The sequence below is a fragment of the Macadamia integrifolia genome, unplaced genomic scaffold, assembly GCF_013358625.1.
Source record: "Macadamia integrifolia cultivar HAES 741 unplaced genomic scaffold, SCU_Mint_v3 scaffold779, whole genome shotgun sequence".
NCBI lineage: Eukaryota > Viridiplantae > Streptophyta > Magnoliopsida > Proteales > Proteaceae > Macadamia > Macadamia integrifolia.
In genome coordinates this window covers 131543-156732 of record NW_024870537.1, presented here as the reverse complement: position 1 = coordinate 156732, position 25190 = coordinate 131543, and the positions used below count along the sequence as shown (strand labels likewise).

The 25190-nt window shown below is 41.7% G+C and overlaps 1 protein-coding gene across 4 annotated transcripts in view; it reads right to left on the bottom strand.

Annotated features, from left to right (window-relative positions):
• The window catches only part of LOC122069956 (probable apyrase 7), a 41222-nt gene extending 22583 nt beyond the window's left edge, over positions 1-18639 (bottom strand). For 2 of the 4 annotated variants that reach the window (XM_042634046.1, XM_042634045.1), the window contains exons 1-2: positions 18239-18639; positions 18057-18092 (exon numbers count right to left, since the gene is read on the bottom strand). The gene's annotated coding sequence lies outside the window, so the exon portion shown is untranslated. Of the gene's footprint in view, positions 1-15679; positions 15784-15861; positions 15925-18056 lie in introns of all 4 variants that reach the window. The other 2 variants (XM_042634043.1, XM_042634044.1) reach the window with 2 other exon arrangements.
• Positions 18640-25190: the final 6551 nt, after the last annotated feature.

The window sequence follows — 25190 nt, the reverse complement described above, 5'->3', positions numbered from 1 at the left end:
ACAGAAGCGGTTCTCCTTCCACCGGCGGTGTCAATACTGGTGGGTTCATGAGGTATCCCTTGATCTTGTCAAAAGCTTGTTGGCATTGGTCATTCCATCCGTGGGCTGATCCTTCTTTAGCAGCTTGAAAATTGGTTCACATATTGTACTCAATTGAGCTATAAACCTACTAATATACTAGATATGACCCAGAAATCCTCGTATTTGCTTCTCAGTCCGTGGTGTGGGCATTTCTTGAATTGCCTTGATCTTGATAGGGTCGACTTCAATGCCTCTTTCACTCACCAAAAAACCTAACAACTTTCCAGTTGTTGCCCCAAATACACACTTCTGAGGGTTCAACTTCAGCTGATACTTCTTGATTCTTTCAAAGAAATGCCTTAACGCAGGAATATGCCCCTACCAATCTTTTGACTTCACTATCATGTCATCCACATAGACTTCCACATCTTTGTTCATCATGTCATACAATATGGTCGTAGCTGCTCTCTGATAAGTGGTCCCGGCGTTCTTCAGCCCAAAAGGCATCACCTTGTAACAATAGGTTCCCCACAGAGTGGCGAAGGCTGTCTTCTCACAATCTTCCGGGTGCATGCTTATTTAGTTGTATCCCGAGAATCCATCCATAAATGATAACAAAGCATGCCCCGCCGTGTTATCCACCAATACATCAATGTGAGGTAATAGGAAGTCATCTTTAGGGCTCACTTTGTTAAGATCTCGGAAGTCCAAGAACATTCGTACCTTGCCATCTTTCTTTGGTACTAGTGCAATGTTGGCCAACCATTGGGGGTACCTCGCCATTTGTAGAAACCCCACATTCCACTGCTTCACAACTTCTTCTCTGATTTTCTCACTCCATTCTGGCCGTGTTCTTCGGAGCTTCTGCTTTACAGGCTTTGCCCCAAAGTTAGTCGGCAATTGATGCTGCACGATGTTAGGGTTAATACCAGGCATATCCTCATAAGACCAAGCAAAGACCTCGGCGAATTCCTTCAGAAGACTAATCATCCGTTCTGCTTCTTTGTCATCAAGGGTAATGCCAATTTTTACCTCTCGAAGGCATTGGTTGGTTCCTAGATTAATAACCCAAGTATCCTCACGGATGGGTTGGGCTTTCTTTGGTTTGTATTGTTTTATTAATTCTTGATATTTATTAAGATCATCATCAGAAAAAAGGAGACAAGTCGTACTCGGAATCAAAAATTTCATTCATGAAAAGAGTAACAGACTCGACATACAAGGACTCTGGACTCTCCTCAAGAGGGAAGGTGGACACGAAACCATAACAATAGACTCGACTACAGACTTGATAACGGGCTTGATGCTTTCGCCAGGGGTATTCAGGCTGGTTGACTCTCCAATGCTTGTCCAGTTCAAGAGTTGTTCAATGGCTTGATGAATGAAGAGGTGTGGCAAAGGGCCTTCTTCTCCTTCTGAGAAAGTTGTTGCTACTTCTTCAGTGGCGCAATGGTTCTTCTGGATAGGTGACCGCTTCACGAATACCAACTAGTCAATCTCGTGCTCTTGGAAGCCGAACTTTCTGAGGGGTGAAGATTGGTGGAGACTGCTCAATCCCTTTTCTATGAAGTCTTTCTTTTCGAGCCTGCTGAGAGATGCCATCCCGGTGCCTTGGTCACATCTTTGACCACCTTCACGAGCCTTCCCATTGCAATTGGTACAGGGACAGTACATACAGACCATCATTCTCTGTGCTCTCCTTTGCTTTGCATACGTGCTTCTTCCTCTGAAAGGGTGAGGCTTGAGCTCATATAGCTCTCGGGTTTTTAGCTCCCGTAGGAGGGAGCAAATGAAGCCTTTCACATCAATGGGAAGCGGCAGACTCCAGGTGAGTCTTATCTTCTTTTCCCATTCTCTTTTCAGGACTCGAGGACTTGGTGCCTCCTTTGATTAGATCAATGTTGTAAGGTCACCAGAGGAAGACCCAGTCTCAATTAGGGCAATTTCTGCTATCCCAGTGATGCAACTGTCTTGATCATTTTCATTGACCAGCATTTTCTGTTGTTCTACTTCATGAGTCACCTAGTCGAACTCGTCTCCGAAAAATACTTCAAATCCTGGTTGCATTTTTGCGGCGGTTTCATCAAACCATGGCTCCATATTTCCAAAAAAGGGGAAATCCTCTCCTTTTACAAAATATCCATTAAGAGTAGGGTAATAAGAGACAGAGATCTTCCTAGTCATCCTCAACACTTTGTGCCCTTGGGTGGTCGGAGGAGTGTACCCAAGACCATTCTTTCCTTTGTTCACTGCCAAACTAGACTGCTTTGGAACTCCTTGATGATATTTCCCTAGTCCCATACCAGGAAAATATTGTATATTCTTCATCATCTAATTCACCGGTGGACTCCAGATGGCTTCATAGTTAGCTGGGATTTCCTCCTTAGGTGTTTCTTTGGCAATGGCTGCACAAGTTGTATCTAATTCAAAACCACTTAGTTGGACTTCCTGGTTTTTGTTCTTCCCTGTTTTCAATGTTGGCTAACGTATTCACCACTTCGGGATCTCCAGTGACTGTGATCACCTTTCCTTCATAGATGAACTTCATTTTTTGGTGGAGACTAGAGGACACTGCCTTCGCAAGATGCAACCAGGGCCTTCCCAAGAGCATGTTAAAAGCTACTAGTATGTCAATGACTTGGAAATCAATGTCGAACTTCACCGGGCCAATCTTTACAGCAAGGGTAATGATGCCAAGGATCTTCCTCTTGGTATTGTCATACGCCCGTATGGTTTGGGTGGTTGGCCTCATTTCTTCCAAGTTAATGCCAATACTCTTTGCCGATCTCAATGGTAGCACATTCAAAGCAGACCCGTTGTCAACAAGAACCTGGGGAACCACTTTGTCAAGGCATTCTACTGTGATATGGAGAGCTCGATTGTGCTGGACCCCTTTGGGAAGCTCTGAATCCGAGAACATCAGAGATTGCACAGCATATGTTACCCCTACTATATGTGCGAGATGTGCCGGATTTATTTCGATTGGCACCTGCACATTAGTGAGGGACTTCAAGACTGCTTCACGGTGTGTGGGGGATGCCATCAACAATCCCCAAATTAAGATGTTTGCTTGAGACTTCTTGAGTTGAGCCAAGACTGGGTTCTCTGATTCTTTCTTCAAGCTGCTAGTTCTAGCCTCATTAGCCCTTAGATGTTCTACTGCTAGAGCCTTACCCTTGTAATCTTTCCCACTTCTAGTTTCCATCACATCGACAGGTTTCTTTACAATAATCTCCCTGGGATAGCAGCCTTCATCATCACTGTTTGTTAGAGTGATTATCCCTACCATAGAATCATCTTCTTCTTCTGATTCTCCTTCCCTGCATGGGGTGGGAAGTTGAGGTCCTCCACAAATATCCACAGCCTTGGCTCGGAGCTTCTTGACTGCATTGGAAAGCTGTTGGAATGCAGCGTCTACTGCCTCTGCGAAAGTGTTATCTGGCCATATATGCTCCAGATCATCCAACTGCTCACGGTAGTAACGATCACTAACAGTTACTTCACCCAGCATATTGTCAATTTCTTCCACCCTCTCCTGCATTTTCAATGTGTTAGAGTACACTTCACACAGCTTTTCTTCCATCTCTAATGCGGATTTGGGTTCATCCAGATAAACTTGCATCGGCTCTAGATCCTTCATCACTTTCTGAATCTGACGTAGAATCATCTCCTCCCATACAAAGGAAAGGGTAAATACCACCTGTCGGATCAGCTATTAGATCATCACCGCCAATAGCATAGACTGAGAAACATGTCGGATGTTCTAGTGAGTAGTATTCTGACTCATCATCATAATCATTGTACCAAGGCCCTTGGTAGTCATCCCAGTCTGGATACCCATCACCCTCTTGAGAATCAGAGTCATCGCATCCCTCTCATCTTCATTCTCGTCCTCATCGTCATCGTCATCATCCTATTCTTCACTGATTTCCCCCTCACTTGGTTCCTCATCAGATTCTTCTGGACCATCAAACTCTCCGGCATCCAAACGCTCATAGTATTCAGAGCCTATGGACCAGAAGATTTCCATAGGGTTGGTCTTGACATCAATGGCTCAAAGTTGGACCAATCCTGACTCATCATCCTGTGTCACTCCCTATGTGGATTAGGGAGATGTGTTCCTTAACCTGTTCCCCTATGGCCAATGCGGTTACTGCTCTAAGAAGATCAACTGTAACCTCTTCAATTACCTCTGGATCATCCTCTGAAGATATAATGGGCTGAATTAGAGAAGTGGGATCACTTTCTTGGTCTTCCCCTAATGCATTCACTGACCCTGTTGATGAGGTCATTTTTAGGGAATCTGGTAGTGCAAGCATATCCTTCCAATCATACCCGTCCGTCCATCCTTCCTTCGGGTTATACACCGAACCTTGAGAATGGGATTGGTATGAGGGTGATGAGGGATATGAAGCGGGATGGTATAAAGACAAAGTGATATGGGAGGTAGGATATGAAGATTGGGGTTGATAGGATGAAGAGGTTCCTCGTGGGGGAAAGGTTGATGATATGGCGAAGGCTGATAATATGGTGAAGGTGGAAGGTATGGTGGGGGTTGACAATATGGTGCTGTGGACCCTTCTGTTGATGAGGAAGGATGAACAGCGGGTGTCTGATCTTCTGATTCTTCTTCTGATGATTCTCTTCTTCTGGGAGTCCTTATGATTCCAGCCCTTTGACTCATGATTTTCCTATAAGCTCGGGCATTTATATAATTCTTCCGAACTCTAGGTACAATAAGTTGAGTGGGATCACTCTCTGTAGTTTCTTCATCTAAATTGTTCACATGATCAGGGAGTGGATTGGTATTGACATTGGGAGGCTACTTGACCTTGACCTCAATGGTTCCATTGTCTACCAAATCCTGAATTGCATGTTGTAAACCCAAACATCTTTCAGTATTGTGCCCCTTCTGAGTGTGGTAGGCACAATATTCATTATCCCTATACCAAGCTGGAGGAGGGTTGCTAATCACTCTTAGAGCCACTGTCCCTAGCAATCCTTACTTCTTTAACTTCTCATATGCGGCCGTTACGGGCATTCCCAAATCAGAAAACTGCCTTCTTAGGCGAGGGGCCTTTTGGGCGGGTGCATCTGCTTGTATTATGAAGGGCTGTGAAGAAGTGGCTGGTGAGACTAACTGCTGAACTGCACTCACCATATTAGTTTCTGGACCCTTTCCCCGTCCGACTCGGGTGTTCTTGCCTGCATCTTGGGAGGACCCTTGATACTGGGCCTCTCTCAAAATTCTATTCTCCACACGTGTTCCAGTGGCTATTAAGGCATCAAAAGTTTGCAAATGCTGATAGTAAAGAACATCATAATAGGGCTTTGACAGGTTTTCTATCAACATCTCCACTTGCTCTGCTTCTAAAGGCCGATCTGCCATCTTGGCAGCCTCATCTCTAAACCTCATCAAAAAGGTGGTGAATCCTTCTCTAGGCTGCTGCTTCAAAGTCTCAAGTTCTCATCGCTTCACATCCACTTTGGTGTTGCATGAGTACTATTTGGTGAAGGCTTTCACCACCGTCGCCCAATTTTGAATTTGGGATGACTCCAACTGTGTGAGCCACCTTAGTGCTGGTCCCGATAGGGTTAGCATAAAGGCTTGCCCCATCTGGTTATCTGCAAGTTGCCACGACTTGGCGATGCTAAGGAAAACTTTGAGATGAGCCTTGCAGTCTCCTGACCCATCAAACCTATCAGTCTGCCACTTGAATTTTTCGAGAATTCTTGCCCCAGAGAAGAAACTCATTTCCTCTAAATCCACTGCTTGGCCTTCCGACCTTTTTGCCCCTCGAATCATGTTCTCCAACTTCTCTAACTGCTCTCTGAGTTTCCTTTCTTTCTCCGTCTCTGGAGGCTCCATTCGGATATGTGCGGCAAACTCCTCATCTTCAATCACTACCCTGAGAGGAGGGACCCTGGAATAGATCCCTCGTTGACCATTTGGGCGAGTAGGTGAAGATCCTCTTTGACCGGTTGGCCTAACTTGCTCTAGTTCAACTGAGTCAACCCAAGAAGAGTTCCCACGATAACCCGTAGCCCCATTCTGATCCACATCTCCCCTAGCCAGTGTCGGCTCATTCCTGGGATCAGTTCTGGGAGGATTCTGAAGTGCATGCAATATCTGAGCTATCCCTCTCTTGACTTCAGCCATTTCTATTTGTAAGGTCTCCACAGGACGGACCCAAGCTTGTTCGGGTGATTCAGATTCGTGTGGATCCATACTAACTGGGTTGTAATCAGTTGGTGGTAGACAATCTCGAGGAGACGATGGAGGTGACACTGGACTTAGGCGAGTCAATCGATTACCCTGATGCGTCCAAAGGGACCGCGGAGAATACTTAAGGTGTGGAATTGTGCCTGAACCAAAAGTGGCTTATTTTAGGATTCTTAAATTCCCAACCCCTTGTTCACACATTCACTAGATTAACAACCAATGATCCATCCAAAGTTAGTCCGCTTAATGATAGGCGGTGGCTAGGGTTCGATGCCCCTGGTCCACCCAATGTCATAAGCGAGAGATTCATACAAATGGCTTGTCGAGAATATTCCTATAAGACATTCCATGTAATAAAGTCATGCTTTCCTTATTCTTTTTCCCACTAGGTGTCCTTCCTCCTGATTTTCTCGGGACTTGACGTGACTGACGGGATTGCCCCTGAGTCACGTATCTGGACTTTTTCCTTAAGGAGGGACACCCATTATTCGAAACCCACTTAGGAAAGCAATTCTTTACGACGGGAATATAATATAGGGACATTCCTTTTCAAGACTGCAAACAAGTTCTACAGTTAGCTTGTGGCACTCCTAGCTTCTTCATCTATTTTCTACATGATGCGAACATACGGTGGATGCAATAAGACCGACAAGGCTTCCTTGATAGGATCTATATACGCGAGGTATGTGATCCTTTTGATATACCTATAGGTACGAGATCAAAGGGTGACTTCCTTGCCCATTACTAGTGACTACACACGAGGTTAAGCAATTGGCCATGGGTTGGTGGAACCGTAAGTGATTGTGTGCAATAGTGTAATATAGGGTAACCATCATTCGATCTCAGAATGCCGTAAAGTGCACGGACCTCCCCGAGGGTGCTGGCACAATTACAACATCCTTGCCGTTTGACGATACCTTCCATTCTTGTACAGGAAGCGGGTATCATTAGCTCTCAGAGTACTTAGTATGTCATGCACTGACCTCCCCGAGAGTGTGGGTATGACAGGGAGTACCATCGCCAAATGATTTCACTTCGAGCACGATGCATGATGCAGTTAGTGAATACAATTACATACATGGGGTTAGCCAAACACGTTTTCAAATAAATGTGGTGGAAAATATTTTTGCATTTAAAGGTAGCATCTAGTATCAGAAGCTTGACATTTAATCCCCAGTAGAGTCTCCACTGTGAGGGTAGCGGCAGGAGATGATGAGATGTCTCTCTTCCCTTGGGGGGAAAAGGACTTGCACCCCGTCCTCTCTCCTTTCTCTTTCATGTGAGGGGAGAGGTTCGTATCGTGTGCTTTACTTGCAGGCCCCACACCGTCGTATCGCCACTCAGAGATACATGGAGGCCTATTTCGCAAGAGTGAAATTCGTCATTCGAGACAGGGGTTTGATGATGGTCCAATACGGGGATCGGGTCACACAAATGGGGGGTTTAGAGTCGCCACCTAGGATTATGGGCCTAGGACCCAGGGGTGGGCCCAATTCCTGAGAAAAGGGCCCGAAATTTGGTCTGGTTCAGAGATTTAGGGTAAGTGTCAGGTTACAGAATTGGGAAGGTGTTAGGCACTCAATCTGTCCAGTTTAACCGGTCTTCCTACTAGATGCTTAAGAACGAATATTTTCCACAATTATTACCATCCACATGTATGGCTAAGTTATCACACCTATATACATTAATTGAATTTAAACTACTATATACACTAAAATAAGGTCTATATAAAGTCTACATTATGAAAAGTTGGTTAAGAAATTATACCTGAACTTAACCCCTGTTTCGGGTCAAGAGGGGTGGGCCCCTGATTAGTACCGGCTCGGACTATCTTTCGGATTCTCCTGGCTCAGGGGAAGATGGTCTTGACCTCTAACTTCCTTTCTTGAGAGATGCTGATTGTGATGGTATTCGGACAGGGTTTCAACTAGGAACGGTTACTTTCGGATTTGGATTCGAACAAAGCTTCGACTAGGGAAGGCTATTTCCGGATTTGGATTCAGACAGAGCTTCGACTAGGGAAGGCTATTTCCAGGCTTAGGCTGAGGTGGCACTCTGGCAGAGCTTCCGCTGGGGATAGGCTAGGGGAGGGCTAGGCTGAGGTGGCACTTCGGCAAAGCTTCCGCTGGGAATGGCTATTTCTGGAAAGATTCCAGTGGCACTCAGACAGGGCTTCCGCTAGGAACTACTATTTTTGGAAAGAAACGGATTAACCTAAAAATGGATTGAAGATCCCTAAAGCCATGAAGAACACTTTGAAGATCCGAATAGAGTTTCGGATTTTGATAAAGATCTCTCCGTAGACCCGAAGAACCTCAAAGGGGGGGTTTCTACTTCGGGTAAAACTCAAGAACACTCACAGGAGGGGGTTGAAGAACAAACTACTTTTGACAAAAAACTGGATCGGACTAATAACTTGGATTGAAGATCTTCAAAGTCCCGAAGAACACTTCAAAGATCCGAACAAGATTTCGGATCTTGACAAAGATCGCTCCGAAGACCCAAAGAAAATCAAGAGGGGGAGGGGAGGAGAGTTTCACTACAAGGGAGTGAGGTGGGGTTTTGGTGTGTGAAATCCAAAGGAGGGGGTATTTATAGGTTTTTTCGGCCAATAGGAAAGGGGGAACCTCTCCGTCCGTCAGACAAAAGAAGGTTTCTTGCATAAAGTGGGGGCAGGGGACCTTTATACACTAGGTAAAAGAGGAGTTTGGACCAAAATGGGTGGGGGAAGGTTTTTGTCCAATGGGTAAAAAGTGGGTTCGTGGGAGAGAGAAACACTAGCAAAAAAGAGATTTTTTGGCTTCAAGTGGGTGAAGGGGGAATCCCCTTGCCTACCGAGCCAGCGGAAGAACAATCTTGGCCGTTGTCGGTGGCGCGAATGATTAGGCCGAAGTGCACGGGAGAGGGTCATGTGTGTGCGGCGCATGGCGAGCGGGTATTGGCGCGGGCATGGGCCTTGGATGGGAAGGTTGGGCAGTACATGGTGCGTGGGAATATGCAGGCTGGCCTGCTGGCCAGCGCACACATGCGTGGGCTGGCCCGCAAGTCAGCACACAGGCATATGGCATGGGCATAGGCCAGTGCCTGCATAGGCGCAGGTCTATGCCCGCGGGGTCGCGAGATGAGGGGCGGGGGTGCGGGCAAGGGGCGCCGGGGCGAGAGCCTATGCGGCGCCCGCACGGGTAGGCTGGTGCGGGGGTGCAGGCAAGGGGAGCGGGGTGCAAGCCTGTGAGGCGCGCGCGGGGGTAGGCTGGTACGGGGGCACAAGCTGGGGAAGCATGGCTGGTGCATGGCTGGTGGGCAGGGGCTTACCTTGGGTGGTGCATGGTAGGTGCATGGCTGGTGGGCAAGGGCATGGCTTGGGTGGTGCATGGTAGGTGCATGGTAGGTGTATGGCAGGTGTATGGCCAGCGGGTAAGGGCTTGGCTTGGGTGGGCAGCAGCCATGGGACGCGGCCATGGGCAGCAAGCATGCGTGTGGGCTGGCCTACACGCGTGATTATGGGTTTTTCTGGTGACAATTACAGGAGATCCGTTGGTCTGATTTTGGCGTGCCATATATCGTCGGAATCGTATTCTCGAACACTATCCATTTGTACGGTCATCTTCACCGGATTCCTTCGTATATAAAAAGTCAAAATTGGACCCCCTTCTCTCCTGCGTGGGGTTTCCAGGGTTTTGGGTAGGGGAACGTTTCCATCATCATCTCTATTGATCGGAAGCCGGAAGCCACATCCAAGATCCCTATTTCATCATAGCCAGAGAAGGGTGACAAAATTGGGTGTCTACAGGTACCGGTGACTCCACACATTTTCTCCCTTTTACAAGTTGCAGGAAAAAGAAAATGGTCGTTGATGTGGGAGCGGTGACTCGAAACTCGAGCTCGAGAATGAGAATGCAGAATGGGAAAAATCCCATTTCAGAATGGCCTGCATTCTTGATCACATTCCAAGAATTTAAGAATGGAATGTATACCAAACATTGTTTTTTTATAATTTAGAACACGTTCTTGGTCCAGAATGCATTCCAAGAATGCATAGCAAACACAGCCTAAGAATACACAGAGGAATGCAAGTACATTGCTTTTTATTAGAATTCATGCACAAAATAAGACCTTGTAATGTTAAATATCTGTTTTTTCTTTTGCATCTGTCTGTTAACTAATGTAATTGTATAAGAAAATCATCTCAGATTCAACGACGACCTAAGGTGGAGAACTAGTGTTGAGACTATACCAGTTCACAGCAACAGCTCAAACAAGTTTCAGCCTTTCAGGTCACTCCCCAAGCTTTAGAAGAGGCAAAAAAATAAAGCACAAGCTATGAGCATTAAGGTCATGACTTTTCATGCTTTTCATAACAAACCCATCGAAACCACATTGCTAACACAGAAAGTCTGAGTTTGATGTAAATTCCAGTTACTGAGAATAGCTAATTTAATAATGTTCTCTTTGCTCTCTAGCATTGTTAATACAATTACTATGACTGATGCTAAGATTCTAATGTGCAGCTCAAATAATTCATGGAAGCAACAAAATCGATTTGACAGACGACCCTTAGATGCACGGTGATCCTTCCATCGATTATCAAAGTATATCCACTAAGATGCACTTTGATGGAAGCAGAGTCGATGATTTTGTTAAATGAAGAGTTAATTCACTAGTATCAGGCATACAAAGCTCCTGGAACAGTCTCTGGAACAATGATGCAGTGGCATTGATGTGGATGGACCAGAACGACCTGCTGTGGAAGCGTACACTAAGGCATAGCTGATGCAATCCAGATTTTTGGTCCAAGGGTTGGTGGGATTTATTGCTATATTGGGGGATAACCTGTAATCTTCTCTTTTATTTATTTTTTTTTATGTCGCTAGGAAGTTGGATACATCGGAAGGGTAGCTCTTTTGCAGTTTCCTAGTTTGAGACTATTTCTAAATCTGTTCTAGATACGTAGGAATCTTTTCTTACTTATGTGCATCATGTACTTATGATGGACTTCAGTTAAAATAAAAAGTGATTTGAGAAAAAGTTGAGTTGCTGTGAGCCCTGAGTAGGCCATACGAGTCTCCCTGCTTTCCCTCTCTCGGTGAGTTCTTCTGAAGCTCCTTCTTCTTCCTTATTTCTTCCTCTTCCTTTTCCTTTTCCTTTTCCTGTACCTCTTATCAATCTACACATCTATTCCTCCCTCTGTTCTTGGGTTCTGTGATGTATAGTGCCTGTCTTTCCCTCATCCCCTATTACCTGTGGTGATTACACATTGGACTATTAATTCCCCAATCTGTTGTGCCTGAAATTTTGGAGGGTAATACAGATCCCTCGGGCAACCCAAAGCCCTAGAATTTCTTCCTCAATCGATCTCTACGCTGTGTCCTATCTTCTAACATTTCAGACCAGCACCCAGCTCTGTAATCACCGCCTGACTCTATTTCAGGCATTTTACTTTGGTATATGGCTGCTGTTTCGATTAACTACACTTGGAATCAATAGGGCTTGGGGTGGAGACCCTTGCTCCAAAATTGCAGAACCATCACGACACGGACAAAGGATTTCTCTTCTCCCGATCAAAAATTGGTTTCCAGCTCTCTGTCTTGAGTTGCAGATGCTTCATAAATCTGAAAGAAAATTTGTAGTGGCTGAAAGGCTAGTCGTTGAAAGGGTAATCTCTTCTGCTATCACTAACACTACTAACACCCCCCCCCAACCACTAGAAAATGGCACATGATTATAGACACAACTATCTATAGAAGTTAAGCTTTAAAAGCTCAAGCTAATAATACCATGGTCTAAGAGATATCTTCTCAAGCATAAAAAATATCTTCAATACGAGATTAAAAAAGAACTTCAAAACCTTACCACTGACTCCTCAATATATCAAGCACTTGCAAGAGACAGAGAATGATTACTGATTATCAAAGCACTTGAGAAGTAAAGAATGATTAGAGATGATCAAAGCACTTGAGAAGTTAAGCATTCCTCAGCTAAAGCACACGTTACTCGTATGAAAGGACTGGTAGAATACAAAGCCTGAACAGTTGGGTTATATGCATGTAGCTCTAGTTTATGGATGTTGGCTTCTAGTTCGTTGTCAGCCTAAAGAAGGCAAATATTCTCTCCTGTGAATCAATGGATATAATCAGCCAGCATCACTTAGGGAACTACCACCGATAATCCCAAGTGATTTTTGGGAACTTCAAACATTATATTCCCAAAGTTGTTACTGCTACAACTAGATGCTCAACAAGCAATCAAGTTTAGAGAACTTGGCTTCATGTATTATAGGGTCTCCATTCAAATAACTCGATGACTCACACTATCAAAGCATTATCTAATTGGCTCCAAATTCTCAACTTAACTCAACTAAGCATTTTCCCAACAAAATGGGGTTGTCATATTGTTAGAACAAACACCAAAGAAAACATCAAGCAAAGCAAAACATTCACACAAGACACAGAGATTTAACAAGGTAATGAAGACTAGGGTAGGGGTCTAACCTAGTCTCAACTGCAGGAACTTTTAATCAAAGAACAATCCCATAACACAACAACAGTGCAATAACAGAATTGAACTAAATAGGCTAAGATCAGTCCAATCGATACCAATAAATCCACTAATTCTGCAACTGAAAACAACTAGGGTCTAAGGACCCAAATCCCTAGCTAATGATACCAATTCAATGAAGAATAAACCAGCAATCAAACATCAATAATCAGAACAACTCAAACCAACATTCTGGACAGAGATTAGAATCAACCAGAATTGAAGAAATATAAATATATCAAGATCCCCTGGTCTGATTGACTTGAGAACAGGGTCGAACCTCTCTCTTAATACACCCAACAATCGATCAAAAGGGGAGGGCCATCGGCTGGCTGGATCCTCAGAACAGAGTAGGGGCAGTAGGGAGAAATCTGGAGATTCCCAGAACCAGAATTCAATCACAGTTTCAGATCTCTTACCTGATTTGAAGAACCTTGCAATAACCTTGAAAAAAAGAAGAAGAAATTGAAGAAACCTCCTGGACTTCACACTACAACGAGTCAATTGGATAGAACACCAATTCCAACACTTTGATCAAACACAAAGCACAATCAAAGAGCAAAATGCAAAAGCATTGTTCTTTTTTTTTTTTCATAAATCGTTGGAGGCTTAATGGGAACCCTCTTCTTTATTTATAATAATGATGGGGGTTACATAAAATAGAAACTAACTTTAGTTTCCAAAACTGAAATAGAAACTTACAAAATAGAAGGTCCTCTAGTTACTAAAACTGGAAATAGAAACTAGGAATTAAAAGTACCAAAATTAGAAACTAAATAAACTGGGTTTAGAAACTTAATAATAAACTAAATAACCCCATCAATCCCCAACTAAAAAGGAAACTAACTAGTAATCTCGTACTCAATCTTAGAACCCCTAGTTTAAGCCCATAAAAGTGGCCTATTACACTCCAAACACATGGGATCATAGGCGGAAGGCCCAACATGTATGGAACCCAACCCTATGCTTATTCCTAATAAAACAAGCCTAGTTTAGTGAAGAACCTGCATTAACTCTCCCCATCTTGAAAAAATTTGTCCTCGAATTTTGCAGTGATAAGGGGGAAACAACATGTGAGTAGCAGCTTTGACCATTCCCAAACAAAATTCTAGTTGCTTGTAAACTTTCAGAATGTAGTCTCAAGGCATGGAGCTTTCTCTTCAAAAAACCATGATGGCATAACAAACTCCATATGCTCGACCTCTGAATCAATACCAACTGTGAATGTCGTATGCATAGAGTCATCAATGTTGGTAACCTTCTCATCAAGGATTTCAAGGACTTGTTGTGCAGTGCTCTCAATCGCGACCACATCTTCCACAGCTCTAGTCTTGTCTACTATGCTCTCTTCAATGTAGAATCCTTCAGCGGAGTCTTCTTCCATGGTTTCAACCACCAAGACATTACTAATCACATGAATGCCATAAGTGCCATCATCATTAGTATCTTCCGGGTCATAGTCATTAACATCTTCATCATCCAAGGGGTATAGGTAAAGAGCTGACTCATCCTCCCCATTGGGTTCTTCAATTTCAGCCACTACATTAACCCTCTGCTTATGTGGGTAAGACTTAGCAAAGTGTCCTACCTCTTGATAATGAAAACATTGTACCTTGTTGTTGCCTGTCATAGGTTCCTTTCCCTTGAAATAATCCCGTGGAGAAAATGTGGCCTTTGGGGGTGCTGACCTATTAGGTTTAGTGGTTGGAAAATTTTCCTTGACCTCCCCAGCTTGATAACCAAACCTATAAGCTCCTCTGCTCGTAAGGCCTTGTGAAAGCAATCCCTCACTGAGTACACATCTACAACACCAATTCCCCTATTGATTTCAACTCACAATCCCAGTCGAAATCGAGATAGTAATTACCTCTCATTCTCCCTAATGCCTATGCGAGAATAAAGTGCATCAAATTTGTTCATATACTCTGCAACAGTCATAGTCCCTTGACGAAGAGAATTCAATTGATCTTGTATGCGAGATCTGAAGTTACGTGGCAAATATTTGTCAGATAGTTCAAACTTCATCTCCTCCCAAGTAGTAGGCTCTCTACTATGGTCTTCCAACTCTTGCTCATAGGTTCTCCACCAATCACGAGCAGCCTCAACTAGCTTAACACAAGCTAGTTTAATCTTTCGTTCCTCAAGCAGGTCATAGTGGTCAAAATAGTCATCCAAAGCAACTACCCAATCATAGAACAATTGGGGGTCATGTCTACCATCAAACTCCTTCAGATCGAGCTTGACCTTCTGTGAATCTCTAGAGTTCCTCTGATATATGGAACGTTCAATTTTAAAGTAACCCCTTAGGTGTTCCTCCGAAGTAAGTTGTGCACTATAGGAATCCTCTATGGTGCTCTCAGATTAAGATTAGGTCTCCTATTAGCCAACTGAGCAACTGAGTTCATAGGGGCTTCCACTTTAGGTGGTATTTGAGTATCATGTGTAGGTTGTTGTTGGGTCTCCATAGCCAACACCTTTTCACTAAGAGCTTATTGTTCAACTCTCACAGTCTGTAACATCTCCATAATAGAAGCTAAGGACTTTGTATAATAAGTGGGAGGGGTGTTCTCTGCCATGCTCTGATACCACTTAATGTAGACTAGGGTAGGGGTCTAACCAAGTCTCAACTGCAGGAACTTTTCATCAAAGAACTACCCCAACAACACAACAATAGTGCAATAACAGAATTGAACTAAATAGGCTAAGATCAGTCCAATCGATACCAATAAATCAACTAATTCTGCAACTAAAAACAACTAGGGTTTAAGGACTTAAATCCCTAGCTAATGATACCAACTCATTGAAGAATAAATCAGCAATCAAACATCAATAATCAGAACAACTCAAACCAACATTCTGAACAGAGATTAGAATCGGCCAAAATTGAAGAAATATAGATACCTCAAGATTCCCTGGTCTGATTGACTTGAGAACAGGGTCGAACCTCTCTCTTAATACACCCAACAATCGATCAAAAAGGGAGGACCATCGTCTGGCTGGATCTCCTGAACAGAGTAGAGGCGGTCAGGAGAAATCTGGAGATTTCCAGAACAAGAATTCAATCATAGTTTCAGATCTCTTACCTAATTTGAGGAACCTTCAATAACCTTGAAAATAAGAGGAAGAACTTGAAGAAACCTCCTGGACTTCACGCCGTAAGGAGTCAATTGGATCGAACACCAATTCCAACAATTTGATCAAACACAAAGCACAATCAAATAGCAAAATGCATAAGCATTTTTTTTTTTTCATAAATCGTTGGAGGCTTAATGGGAGCCTCTTCTTTCAAAAAAAAAAAAAAGGCCATTACCCAGTGCTCAAAGGCTTCTCGCACTTAAACACAAAGGCTTCTCGCACTTAAGGTAGACAGCCTTAACCCCCTTTACGGGAGCCCACTTCTTTACTTACAATAATGATGGGGGTTATATAAGATAGAAACTAACTTTAGTTTCCAAAACTGAAATAGAAACTTACAAAATAGAAGATCCTCTAATTATTAAAATTGGAAATAGAACCTAAGAATTAAAAGTACCGAAATTAAAAACCAAATAAACTGGATTTAGAAACTAAATAACCCCATCAATCCCCACTAAAAAAGAAACTAATGAAAAAGGAAACTAACTAGTAATCTCGTACTCAATCTTAGAACCCCTAGTTTAGACCCATGAAAGTGGCCTATTACACTCAAAACATATGGGATCAAAGGCCCAACATGTATGGAACCCAACCCTAGGCTTATTTCTAATAAAACAAGCCTAGTTTGGTGAAGAATCTGCATCACAAGGTTCACACACCGATGTGGTGTGCTACATCCTCGGGTGAAGAAAAAGGTGATTCACTATATTGGAAGAAGATTACAACGGAGATCACCCAAGAACACTTAAATTTGCGGCAAGAACACTTGCCCATAAACCCTAAAACGAAAAACCCCCAAATCTCACAATGCTTGCTAAACAAGACGATAGTACATATATATAGTCCTCCAAGCTGGGTTGTACCGTACTGTGGGGGTTACGCCCCTACACCCCCATAAGAGATCAGTGTTGGGCTCTGGGCTTGGGCATATCAGCCCAACCCCTCTACTACCATCACAGACCTCAGGAAAAAAAATTCTCATTCGGGTCACCACCAAAATATGTCGGAGCGAGTCAATCTTCAAAACGGATCAAGAATTCGAGACAAACAATACACATATGAATCATGTTTCACTATTCAACTTTATTTACAGAAACATTTATTATTAAACCTGATGTATCCATATCTTTCGCCAATACTTTGCAAGTAATCTATGGCCTGACTCTACTTTTTAACTCTTTCAATATGCAACATTCAACGGCATCCTTTATACATGTGCTAACAACCTCAAATGACTCTCCTCCAACTTGTCAACTTTCGGGGCCACACCTAAATCACCTTAAATTTGTTAATTTTTCATCTCATCTCTTCCAATTTTTCCACTCATCCATGCCAACATCCTCATCTTGGCTATGCTGCTTTCTTTTATGTGTTTTGCTTTGTCGCTCAACACTCAGCACCATGAAAAAGCACTCAAATGAGCCTCCAAACTATTTAGAACAAAAAATTACACATATATATATATATATATATATTGGGAAAAGTGTCTCTGAGCCTAAGGCATACCCTACACCATCTCACAATACAATTTTCTATTATTTTTTCTCTCTTAAACAATAAAAATTAAAATTTGTATTCTGAGATGGCATAGGACATGCTTTAGGCTCAAAGAACCCTTCCTGCCTTCTCCATATATATATATATATATATATACACAATAATGGTAAAAGGCTGGGCAGGCCGCAGGCGTCATGTCTATCTCTCCCCCCCTCTTTTGAAATGACCCCCCTGACCTGTCCCGCACCCCCATTGATGCCACACATGGGCGATGTGCATACTATCCCTGTCCCTATATATGTATAACCTGAAGCTCTGCAAAGCTTTAACTAATTGAAAGATGCCCTCTTCAGTCTTCAGTTACTGCTAATAGAGCTCGACTTGTTTAAGTGACATTAATAAATAAGTAGCTTCAAACACAGATTGCAGTGAATACAATCAGTCTACAGTACTAGACCCCTAATTTTCTCTACCCAGAAAGGCTCTACAATGGTATATGCAAATTGAAATCATACCCAACAAAGATTGCATTTTTGTGTTATTCCCCCATATAGCAATTGAAATATGTGCCAACAGCGCATAGAACTTAATAAGTTCGACACTACAGGCATACAAGTCAAAATCTATAATTGTGTATGAAATTCACCTGAAATTGGTTCTTTGGTCTCTGAATCTTCACTGACTTGCACCCTCGAAAAAAAATGTAGCTAAATGAGTCACCAACGATCAAGAAAAAAGGAGGCATTGCAGAACATTAACCGAAAATTAAGAGATCTGCCGTGGAGGCAAAGAGAAAAGAAAATGAACATAAATTGGACGAGGCTCTACTTCTTCCGCCTGAGAAATGAAGGAAGCACCGGCGATTGTTGACTGGAAGCCATGGTTCTGAGGGACAAACCTCAGTTCACTAGTCACTTCAGCAGGTAGACAGCTGCAGATGGCTGTGAGGGACGAACTCACCTCCGAAAAGATGCGAGAGAGAGACTAACAGAGTGAGAGAAGTCGAATCTGATTGAATCAAAAGTGTTTGTCTCGCATGGAAGGAGACAAACTCGTCTTCGGTTCAGTGAAGACGCAGAAAGAGACGAGAGTCGAGGGATGGTTTTGGCTTTTGCGAGTATCAAAACGGGTCTCGGTTGTCTATATGGAACAAAATCCGCGTGGATTGGAATCTCAGGAGAGTGATTCCCAACACCGCCATGGGAGAAAAGCCTTTGCGCGGGCGCCCACAATACCATCCTGGAGAATGTTCTTTCCATATAAGTGTTGATCTTCGATTCCATACTATGGGATAATCTAATAAAATAGAAATAACACTTGATAAAATTGTTTCAAAAATGTCCTTAAAACAATAAAAGAGCAAAAATAACGTTTGATACACACTATATACAAAATCACTTAGCACTAAAAGTGGAGGCCAATCACATCTTACCTAATTCCTTATAACAATGAGACAATCCAGTTCTTATAAGGAATTAGGTAAGATGTGATTGGCCCCCACTTTTAGTGGTAAGTGACTCCTTAAAATAATAAAATCTTTTTTCATAAAAATATACTTTTTTGTAAATTTGGTAAAAATATACTAAAATCTCAAATATTCAAATATGTATTTCTATAATCACAAGATAATTAAAACTATTCCTATGGTTCTTAGCCCTCAAAAAATCCTTTATTTTTTTCTTTATTGGTAAGTCAGCCCTCAAAATCTCACACTCAAATATAAATGTCTCTTACCAAATTATATATATATATATATATTATACTATTATATAAGTGCATGTACTAATGTTTGGTGACTAATCTTTTCTTGAACTATTTTACCATTTTTATTTATTTCAATAGCTTATCTTTCACTTTATTTTCTATTTTCGGCACAATTTCTTTTTTAATATTTTAATATTATTTTTTTATTTTATTTCTCTAAAAAGTTTCTCTCTCTCTCTATCTTAAATATATATATATCTTCACTCAAGCCCTCCACTCTCTCTCCTCCTTTCTTTTTTCTATGATAAATCTTATCACAATCTATATTTTTCTATAGTGCCTCTCCCTAATTTCTTTTTATTTTTGGTAAAATATTCTCTCATTTCCTAATTCGGAATTCCATTTACCTTCTTTGTCAATAACATGCCCTCCATTCTCTCTCCTTCTTTCTTTTTTGGTAAATCTTATCACAATCTATATTTTTCTATAGTCTCTCTTCTGAAATTTTTTTATTAAAATATTCTCTCCTTTCCTAATTCATTTAACATCTTTATCAAAACTAAATCTTTAATTTTTTTTCAAACTTAGAAAACCATATCTTCCTTTTATACTCTCTCTCTCTCTCTCTCTCAAGAATACTCATGGTTAAACCCTTCTTCCCAAAAGTAATCATTCACACTCAAAGTATTTGGGCTTCAGACATTTGAGCACTTTGCTTCTTTTTTTTCTAATTTTTGAGGTTCTAAATCTTACTTTCTTCACTTGAATTTATTTTTCTTCGATAATGGATTATAGTATATTTCTTATTTTTTTGGGCAATGGATTATGAAATTTTTCACTACATTGGAACTAAGATCTCTATGATCTAAAGTGGTTGCAGCAAACTTTATTTTCTATTATTAACTTGCTATTCTGGTTGAGCAATTATAGGTAAATCCCTGAATCTCTTTCTTTTTTTATGAAGTTTGAGTAGTGAGTGTATATTTTCTTCAATAGATTCATGAATTTGCTTGATAATAATTGTAATACCCTACTTTCTAAACAATTTTTTGGTTGGTTCGGTTTGGTCATGCAGGACCTGAACCCAAGCGATCGATTCGAATACTTTATAGAACATGATGGCAAGAATGACTCTGAACTCGGGCTGGCCAAATGAGTTGGAGTTAGTGCCTAGTGAAGTTCGCGTACCCAAACCGTGCACTTGCACGTATCACGAGGCCATGTACGCACAATAAAAGTACGTAGCCATATATTTATGTCAAGTATGCATATTAATCAATTACCAGGAGTGAATACATGTCGAGGCCGAGCCCCATCGAAAATCCCAATGTTTAGGCTAAGTTCTGGCCAACTGGTGGGTGGTTATAGGTGGGTCGGACCCACCAGTGTGACCTACCACTCTGGTCTTTAGATATTTTGACCCGATTATAAATAGCATTTATTACCTTTCTTTCACCTCATTTATTGTTTTACATGGTGGGTGAGGAAAGTAAAGAAGAGAGAGAAAAAGAAGAAAGAGGAGAGAGGAAGGAAGAAGAAAATGGAGAAGAAGATGATCGTTGTGAGTCACCGTGGTCAGATCTCTTGGATCCGACATGAGATTAACGATCCTCATCTCAAGATCTATGACTTGAGGTGAGTAAAGTCCATATTCCTTAAACCATTATGAAACCCTAAGTGAAACCCTTTGATTTGGGTAGCAATCCTTTGGATCTTGTTATGATCGCTTGAGAATGTGAATCTAAGGTTTAATAAATGTTCTATATGTTGTTTATGAATGATTTAGAGGAAGACTTGCAAGATTTGTGAAGCATTTGTTGATCTCTTGAGCTAAAGAGGAGATTTGAGATTTTTGAGGTGATTCTTGAGCAAAGAGGTAAGATCCATGCTTAAGACTTTGGATCGACCCTAGATCTAGGTTGGAATCATGATTTGGAGCCTTAGATTTGTAGAAAATGTGATTGAAAAGGTGGAGTGAAGAATGGGAGAGAACAACAAAATCCCAGTTCCGATTGGTGGGTGCCTGGGAATGATCGGACCCACCAATCTAGCGCCCGCCTGTCCTAGGTAGGCTGGTGGCTCGATAGGCAAGCAAGACCGGTGGGTGACCTGGCCCGTCGATCCTGGCCCATCAGTCCAGATAGAGTCCCTAGGTTGAGCAATGAGCAAGGACTACTGGGTGCCTTACCTGCCGGTTGACCCACCAATCAGACTTATCGGGTCCCGTTTGGGCCCAAATTTATCGGGTAACCTACTCTAGTGATTCTAAACACATTGTGATCATCATACCTCAATGGTTATGAGCCTAAAATGGAGTTATACTAAACATGACTTCATTTATGATAGGTTGTACTAGGAACTAGTGTCAACGCGCATCGGATCTTCCTCATACCAAGGGTGATCTTTGTACACAACTAGGTAAGTGGGAAGAGGACATTGCATCATGTCATTCTGGTTGTAGACTAGCTATGTCATCATATTATTATTCTGTAGACTAGTCATCCACAAGTGCCATTGCATGCATTGACGTGTGCATTATGAAATTCAATTATGATTTAACATGCTGATATCTTTAATTGCTAAATGCCTATTATTGCCTGTGATATGAGATGGATGACTTTAAACTATTGAATCTAATGTTTGCTAGACTAGATGCCATAGACTGCTTGGACAAGAATGCATTGGTGACCCATGGAATAGGACGCGATCACACTATGCAGTCGTACTATCTCACATAGGAGCATACGGTTAGGAATGACATATCCCTGTGCTACGACCCTTCTCAGTAGGGGTTTAAGTGCTAGGTATATCATGGGGGGAAGCCCGAGCATGTGAACTAAAGGTGGCAGTTAGAAGTATGCCCGACTGATCATTAGGACTGTCGGTAACTTTGGTGATATATTAATGGGGCCAATCGTACTGTTTTTAATTTAATACAGGGTAAGACCCGTTTTACTTCAATGTCGTCGTAGGTCGGCACTTTACTTTTTTGGTACCTACGGCTAGCCTTCTCCGGCAACCCTATAGGCGTATCGTGGGATGGGGTTCACGGCTCGTACCCGGAGCATAAGCGCATTGTGATTGCGAGTAACACATAACCTATGACTTAGAATTGTTGTCTAGGTGGACTAAGATAATAAAATGAACTGCACGCATATAGGTTCATTGTATTGTGCATACTTGTTTGGTCTTTCTTTTCACTTACTGGGCTAGTGAGCTCATCCCACGTGCACACCATTTTGAGATGATCTTACAGGTTATCCAACGGAGGAGCTAGAGCCCGGACCCACTGTGGAGTTTTCAGCTGAGGACTAGTGGGTCCTTGAAGATTTTGGGCACGGGGCTAAGTGCCCGTGCGAGAGTTGTGTTACGGGACTGCAACACTGATTTCGACACCGAATTCATTTTGAAATTTTACCCCTTTTGTACTTTAGATGTTTAAATTGTATTTTTTGTGTATATATTATGCCTACGGGCCCACATGTAAAGGTATTATGCAATATAATTTGGGTATCAAGAGTATTGGGGTATTTACAGGTAAATACATGTAAGACTTCTCATATATATAGAATCTTCTTGGTTTAGAGTGTGTGTATACTGTGTTGTGGTTACTGTATCAGATGATCCTAGCAAGTTTTGGGTTAACAGGTGTTAATCGGTCACCGGTCTGGTTCCGTATGGAATGGGGTGTGACAATAATTATTCCCCCTTTCCATTGCTGATCTTCTCATATCTAGGTGGTTAGACATTAAGTTTCAAACCTTTTCCCCATTGAGAATTTCAAAAATATTTTGGAAAAGCAAGTTTTCTTGTTAGAATTTTATATGTTTTCTTGTTGTTTGATTTATGATTCTTGTAACCTTCAATTTTACATTGGTTGAAGGAAAACCTACTACTTTCTCCTTCCTTCTGTCTTTTGTTCCTTCTTATCTTTCTTTCTCCATTTCATACACACGTCATATCTCTCTTAATAAAGACATAAACTTTTGACTATATGACTAAGTAGTTAGGACAATTTTGGATCTATGACAAGATTATATTTTATTTCCAACTATTCATATAATCTTTAATCTCTATCTTCATGTTTTTCACTTTGAGTTACCCTTGCTTATAGAACTTTTTATTTAAACTATCAACTCTCTCTCTCTCTCTCTCTCTCTCTCTCTCTCTCTCTCTCTCTCTCTCTCTCTATATATATATATATATATATATAAATGTAAGACCACACGTGTGGCTTTTGTTTGCTTATTGTAATTTTTGTCCCCACATTCATTTGCATGTATGTTTTTACAAGTGTGTGTGTGTATATATATATATATATATATATTTATATGTACATATGTATATGGAAGAAAGTACAGTACCTAATACTGTGTACGTGCACTAAGACATAGCAAGTGCGAAAAAGACCACACTGCCCCGGCGTGGCCTCCCGTTGGTCACAGACATTGGTGTGTATGTGCACTATCAGGTAGTGTTCTCTCACCCAATTTTTTTTCCCTTTCGGTAGATCTAGAACTTAGCCATCTCTGCTTGAGTCGGAGGACACTAAAGTTCTCACCCATGACAACAGGGGCCGAGCACATGTATAACTCCTCAAATCAATAAGCAAAATATATACTTTTAATCCCTATTTGGTAGTGTATATAGTAGCATAGTAATAACTTAGCCATGCATGCGATATAAATTAGGGGAGAACATTCATTCTTTAAGCATCTAGTAGGAAGACCCATTATATGGATGGAATGGATGCCGAACACTTTCCCAATTCCATAACTTGACACTTTCCCTTATCTTTGAACCAGACCAATTTTTGATCCCTTTCCATATAGATTGAGCTCACACATCGGATCTTAGGCACTAACCCTTGGTGGCAACTCCAAACGTAATGTTTCTCAATCCCTAATATTTTCCATCATCATTAATATTCCTTTTAGAAAATTCTAATGGAAAGAGCCTCTATAAAATAGGTCCCCACTATCTCTGAGTGGCGATGCGGTAGTATGGGGCTACAAATGTGCCCAAAAGTGGGCTAAGGATCCCAAATTTCTGGTTGTTACAGTCACAATCATCCACTTGCATTGTACGGGGTACAACATTTTTGTTGAAGGCTCCAGCCATGCGTTGTTGGTATTTTGTTCAAATTGTCCATGGCGCATAGCCTCTTTTCTTTGATCAAGTTGATTTCTTCATATCTTGACTTCTTCTATTCGGCTTCTGGGAGTTTGATATCCATGAGAACTCGGAAGGGGGGGATTCCAGCTCTATTGAAAGTACAGCCTCAATGTTATATACTAATTACAGAGCTGCCTTGGTAGATATATGAATGTAAGTCCTATATGCCCATAATGCATATGGTATCTTATCGGTTTGTTATGGCCATCTTTTGTAGGATTCTCTTGAGTTTTTTGTTAGCAGCCTCGACCGCTCTGTTAGTTTATGGTCGATATGGTGGAGATTTATGTATTTGGATCTTTAGACAGTCACATAACTTTTAAACTTCTCCTCGGAAATGGTTTCTTTGGTCGGAGATAATTTCTTGTGGTAATCCATGTAATCCATGTCTGCAAACAATGTTATATGTGATGAAATTGGCCACTATAGTGGTTGTTAGCTTAGAATACGATTGTGCATCCAATCACTTAGTGAATTAGTCTATTGCAACAAGAATGTACTCGGGTCAATTGGAAGAGTTAGGGATGACTAAACCAATGACTTCTATACCATGGTGAACTTGGAGTGTGTAAACCCGAAGGTGGCACATGGATAAGGTTTGCATATATCTAACATATGGAATTTCTTTTCGTATTCAATGCAATCTGCCCCCATGGTGTTCCCGTAGTAACCCAATCTTGGGATATTCTTTGCCAACATCCTGGCATTCATATGGGGTCCATATATGTCTTGATGAATGTGGTCTATGATTTCTAGTTCTTATTCTTTATCTATGCAAACAAATTGTACTCTATCGTACAATCGTTTGTATAGAAGGTCACCATGAATTAGGTAGCGTATCTCATTAGGAATCATTTTCCTTGTCTATTGCATCTTCAAGGTATTTTATCTCGGATGAAGT